This window comes from Salarias fasciatus, chromosome 15, assembly GCF_902148845.1.
Source record: "Salarias fasciatus chromosome 15, fSalaFa1.1, whole genome shotgun sequence".
Taxonomy (NCBI): domain Eukaryota; kingdom Metazoa; phylum Chordata; class Actinopteri; order Blenniiformes; family Blenniidae; genus Salarias; species Salarias fasciatus.
This window is the reverse complement of record NC_043759.1, coordinates 2,568,348-2,574,325: the sequence shown is the minus strand read 5'-3', so window position 1 is coordinate 2,574,325 and position 5,978 is coordinate 2,568,348. Positions and strand designations below refer to the sequence as shown.

Genomic DNA, 5,978 nt, shown 5'->3' with positions numbered 1-5,978 from the left:
CTGCATGTTGGTCATTTAGGGGTTGCAAAGATGAAGGCACTTGCAAGAAGTTTTGTATGGTGGCCAGGCCTAGACCAGCAAATAGAGACACTTGCAATGCACTGCACAGGATGTCAACATGTGCAGAAGATGCCAAAAGTGGCACCCCTCCACCCCTGGGAATGGCCAGCAAAACCCTGGCAGAGGATTCATATTGATTTTGCAGGGCCTTTCCTGAATACAACTTTCCTAGTGGTGGTTGATGCATGTTCAAAATGGCCAGAGGTATTTCCTATGAGCTCCACCAGATCAAGCCACACCATCCAAGTACTGAGAGAACTGTTTTCCAGGACTGGGGTCCCAGAACAGCTTGTTAGTGACAATGGGCCACAGTTTACATCAGAGGAGTTTGGGACTTTTCTCAAGTACAATGGAATCAGGCATATTACCTCAGCTCCATTTCACCCTTCTACAAATGGTTTGGCTGAACGGTTTGTGCAAAGCTTGAAAAATGCTCTGCGGGCTATGGAGAATGAACACATCACACTTCAGCAGAAGCTTGCTAACTTCTTGTTTGCATACCGTAATGCAGTCCACTCTACCACAAATCAGGCCCCTGCTGTGCTTTTTCTGGGACGTTCCTTAGGTTCTAGACTGGATTTGTTGAGACCCAACCTCCAAAGGAATGTTCAGGAAAAACAGATGAAGCAATGCAAAAGTCAGGGAATGACTTGGGAGCTGGAAAAGGGAGAGACTGTACTCGCCAGAGATTACAGAGGGCATCACAAATGGATACCTGCCAAAGTGAAAGAGCGAACTGGATCTCTCTCTTATACATTGGAGATTGCCCCTGGAGTCATCTGGAGATGACATATTGACCAGCTGAGACGATCTGGAGCTGTTGTTCAAGAGGAGTTGACAGAAGTTGATTCAGCACCTCCTGCATCATCTGCATCTCCATCCGCTGCAGCACATGTCACACCGGCTGCAGTGAGTGAAGCTGAGGGACCAGCGGATGCATCCCCAGCTGTGCTGCAAAACTCATCTGTGCAGGCCACTCTGCCTGGTGTGGAGAGTTGGTACCCCACACGGGTCCGGAAACCGCCACAGCGCCTTGACTTGTAAACGAAGAGTAGCTGTGTGTATATAGTTGATGTTAAAAACATTGCAAAAGATAAGAAGTGGCTTGTTGGAACATTGTGAAGATATGTGAAACATGTTCTATTGTGTTACTTTGTATCTACACCGGGAGGAGATGTAGTGTATTGAAGAGAATATATAATTTCATTGTTATATTGGGAATGGTTGGTGACGTCACTCTCATGCGCCGTGTGTTGTATGAGTCGCGATTCTTGTGAAAAACTCAAGTAAAAAAGTGACTGAAAATTATCTGCAGACTCCTGGTCTTTTGTGTCGCTAAAACTGGATAAAGACACAACACCCTAAACATCAGTCACCAGAAAGAATAAAAAAAAAACCCTTCATCAGATTACAGAAGTATTGAAATAAGTCCCGCCACATGGTAGTTCAGCACAAACTGCTGCTGCTGAAATGTGTCCACCGGTAGCGTGGCGGTGGAACCAGGCAGAGGAGATCTGCAGCTCCGTCCTGAAGATCATCTAGAAAGAGAAACACAGAAATCATCATATATTTACTGAATCTGTTTAACTGACATGATTGATGCTAGTGTACTCGTTAGCAGCTAAGCTAACAGTAACACGTTAACTATTGAGCAATAAAACGTCTGATTTTACCTTCTTTCTCAAATGCCGTCGCTGATGAAACGAGGGCGTGGCTAACAGCTTGATGGTGCTTTGATAGCTCGCCATGAAAAATAGACAGCCAGAAAAACTTCATGGGAGTCCTCCATTGTTGTGGTTGCGTGTCCACAGTGACGGACTGACGGAAGAATTCAAGAGTTTGAATTCAGATGGCCTTGAGTGACCTTCCTTTCTTAGGCTGTGTTTTCTCCGAACACAATGCAAATTTGTCGCGCGATGAGATGATGAGATGAGATGAACACCCGATGAGATGAGATGAACACCCAATGACCCCGGGAAACATCACTGATGATGCGTCCCAGTGCATCCATGAGGTGTTTCTTTGAATAGCTATCATCTGGGATAGCCAGTGACCCCTAGGAATAGACTAGGTGACAACCAAGAACAGTTTGGTCGACTACTGGAGAGACAGTTGACAGCACGGAAAGACGGCACCTGGGACAGTTTGGGCTAGCAACCCGACCTGTATCTTTTGTGAGAGAGAACCCAAAAAAGCTACAGAAAGCCCTACTGAAAGATAGCCCCAGGAGGTCCCGAGAGGGGGGGAGGATGAGATCTCCAATCGGACGGACCACATGGTGATGACCCTTGAGAACGGACAAACGACAAACGTAACATGCATTTGTGGAAAGCTGTGCAAGAACCATCGTGGCCTGAAAATCCATCAGACCAGAATGAAATGCTTGGAGAAAGAGAACAAGGTACAACGCGCAGGTCCTGTACCTGGTGAGATGCAGGAGGAGCCCGGCCAGGAGGCAACCCACAGAGCCCAGCCCCTCCACGTACCTCAGACTCCCAATCCCAGCAGAGTAATTCCACAGCAGCGGATTAAGTGGCCCCCAGCCAGCAAGAGGAGCAAGTGGCTGCAGTTTGACGAGGATGTGTCAAACATCATCCAGGCCACAGCCAAAGGAGACATGGACAGCCGCCTCGCATCGATGACCACCATCATCCTCAGCTATGCCTTAGAAAGGTTTGGGCGGGTGGAGAAAGGAAAATCAAAACCCACTTACTACACAATGAGCCGCAGGGCCACCCGGATACATCATCTGCGCCAGGAGCTTTGCACCCTCAAGAAGCAGTACAAGACTGCAACTGAGGAGGAGAAGCAACCCTTAGCGGAACTGAAAAACATCCTGCACAAGAAGCTGATGACCCTTCGCAGAGCAGAGTGGCACCGGAGACGGGGAAGAGAGAGGGCAAGGAAGCGAGCAGCTTTCATCGCCAATCCCTTTGGATTCACAAAGCAACTGCTTGGGGACAAGCACAGCGGGCGGCTTGAGTGTTCCATAGAGCAAGTAAATCGCCTCCTCCGGGACACTGTGAGCGATCCTCTGAGAGACCTGGAACTGGAACCCAACAAAGCTCTCATCAGTCCAGACCCCCCAACAACGGAATTCAACTTGAAGGAGCCAAGCCTGAAGGAAGTTGAGGAGGTTGTCAAGGCGGCCCGCTCGGCATCGGCACCAGGCCCCAGTGGAATCCCTTACCTGATCTACAAGTGCTGCCCGGAGCTTCTATGGCACCTGTGGAGAATCCTGAAGGTGATTTGGAGAAGGGGGAAAGTGGCCGGCCAGTGGAGGTGGGCTGAGGGAGTGTGGATTCCCAAAGAGGAGAACTCGAGTGACATCAGTCAGTTCCGTTCCATCTCATTGCTGAGCGTGGAAGGAAAAGTGTTTCTTAGCATTGTCTCAAAAAGACTGACCGAGTTTCTCCTCAAAAACAACTATATTGATCCATCAGTTCAGAAGGGAGGGATCTCTGCACCTGCGGTTTGGAACACACTGGCGTCGTCACGCAACTAATCAGAGAGGCCCATGAGAACAAAGGCGACCTTGCTGTTTTGTGGTCCATATGGGCCTATGGGTCCATACCACACAAGCTGGTTGAGCTTACCCTCCACCGCCACCACGTTCCCAGTAAGATCAAGGACCTCATCCTGGATTACTACAATGATTTCAGGATGAGGGTCACTTCTGGGTCGGAAACATCAGACTGGCACCGCATAGGGAAAGGAATTATCACAGGCTGCACCATCTCCGTTGTCCTCTTCTCCCTAGCCATGAACATGGTGGTCAAGTCAGCTGAGGTGGAGTGCAGAGGGCCCCTGACCAAGTCAGGTGTACGACAGCCCCCCATCAGAGCCAATATTGATGACCTCACTGTAGCAACAACGTCGGTCATAGGGTGCAGGTGGATCCTACAAGGACTCGAAAGACTCATCACCTGGGCAAGGATGAGTTTTAAGCCCTCCAAATCAAGATCCATGGTGCTGAAGAAAGGGAAGGTGATTGACAAGTTCTGTTTTTCCATCTCAGGAACTGTCATCCCAACCATCACGGAGCAACCTGTCAAGAGCTTGGGGAAACTCTTTGACTCCACCCTGAAGGACTCAGCTGCCATCCAGAAGACCAGTGCAGAGCTTGGAACCTGGCTCACCAAGGTAGACAAGTCGGGCCTGCCTGGTAGGTTTAAAGCCTGGATCTACCAGCATTCAATCCTGCCCCACATCCTGTGGCCCCTGCTAATTTATGCAGTCCCAATGACAGCAGTGGAGACCCTAGAGAGGAAGATCAGTGGCTTTCTTCGGAAGTGGCTGGGCCTTCCCCGCAGCCTTACCAGCGCTACCCTGTATGGAACAAGTAACATCCTGCAGCTTCCTCTCAGTGGCCTCACAGAAGAGTTCAAGGTGGCACGCACTAGAGAAGCCTTACAATACAGGGACTCAAAGGACTGCAAGGTTTCAGCAGCCAGGATCGAAGTGAGGACAGGAAGGAAGTGGAAGGCATGGGAAGCAGTGGAGCTGGCAGAGTCACGCCTAAGACAGAAGGCGTTGGTGGGCACTGTGGCAACAGGCAGAGCGGGCTTGGGTTTCTTCCCAAAGATCCCCATTAGCCAGACCTACGGGAAGGAAAGGCACCACCTGATCCAGGAGGAAGTCAGAGCAGGGGTGGAGGAAGAGTGAGTGAGCAGGGCAGTAGGACTATGGCAACAGGGATCGTGGACAAGGTGGGAGAGCGCACTACAGCGCAGGATCACCTGGACAAACATCTTGCAGCCAGATTTCCAGCGGGTCCGTGCAAGCGGTCTATAATGCCCTGCCAAGCCCAGCGAACCTCCATGTGTGGGGGAAAAGTGAGACACCCTCCTGCCTGCTGTGTTCTGGTAGAGGCTCTTTAGAACACCTCCTCAGCGGCTGCCCGAAGGAGAAAAACCCAAATCAAACCACCAGAAGACAACTGGCCTACTCCACACAGCATCCGACTGGCAGCTGCAGGTTGACCTGGGGAAGCAGCTGAGGTTCCCCCAGCACATTGCAACAACTACCCTCCGCCCAGATATGATCATGAGCTCTCAGTCTACAAAACAGCTGATCATACTGGAGTTGACAGTGCCCTGGGAAGAAAACATGGAGGAAGCAAATGAGAGGAAGAGGGCCAAGTACCAGGAACTGGTGGAGGAGTGCAGGAGGGGAGGCTGGAGGACCTTCTACGAGCCCATAGAGGTAGGCTGCAGGGGATTTGCAGGACGGTCTTTGTGCAAGGTCCTGAGCTGCCTGGGCATCGCAGGAGTGGCAAAGAAGAGGGCCATCAAGTTCGCAAGTGAAGCCGCCGAAAAGGCCACCAGGTGGCTTTGGATGAAGAGGGCAGATCCGTGGGCTGCTACTGGGACGCAAGTCGGGGCTTCATCACCCCCGGCTGGGTAGCCTGGGTGAGGGTGTATGATGTTGAGAGACCCGAAACACCCAATGACCCCGGGAAACATCACTGATGATGCGTCCCAGTGCATCCATGAGGTGTTTCTTTGAATAGCATACAAAGTCAATGTAATGATGCGATTGTTGCTCAGTCTTGAGCGGCGAGTGATGACGCGGCGAGAGATGACCGGTAAGCGTTTCCAGCGAAAATTCACATGCTGGTTGACACGCATTGCTACTTGCTGCCGCTCCCCACAAGACGATCGCCGCCCGCCAGTTCATCACTTGTTATTTTTGTATAGCCCAGTATCACAACAACAGTTGCCTCAGAGGGCTTCAAGGTGTTACATTGATTGGTAAAAATAAAAACAGTGAATAAGCATAATATTAATATGTCAAATTCACAGTAACGAGACAAAACGAAGCAATCACCGCCTTAGACCCTCACATCTGGCAAGAAAAAACTCCAAAAACCCAGTGGGAAAAGAAGAAATCTTGGGGAGAACCACAGTATGGAGGGA

General features: G+C 50.5%; 1 pseudogene; it reads left to right on the top strand.

The window, feature by feature from the left end:
• The first annotated feature begins 2,335 nt into the window (after positions 1–2,335).
• Positions 2,336–5,466, top strand: LOC115402253 (uncharacterized; annotated as a pseudogene).
• The last annotated feature ends 512 nt before the right edge of the window (positions 5,467–5,978 follow it).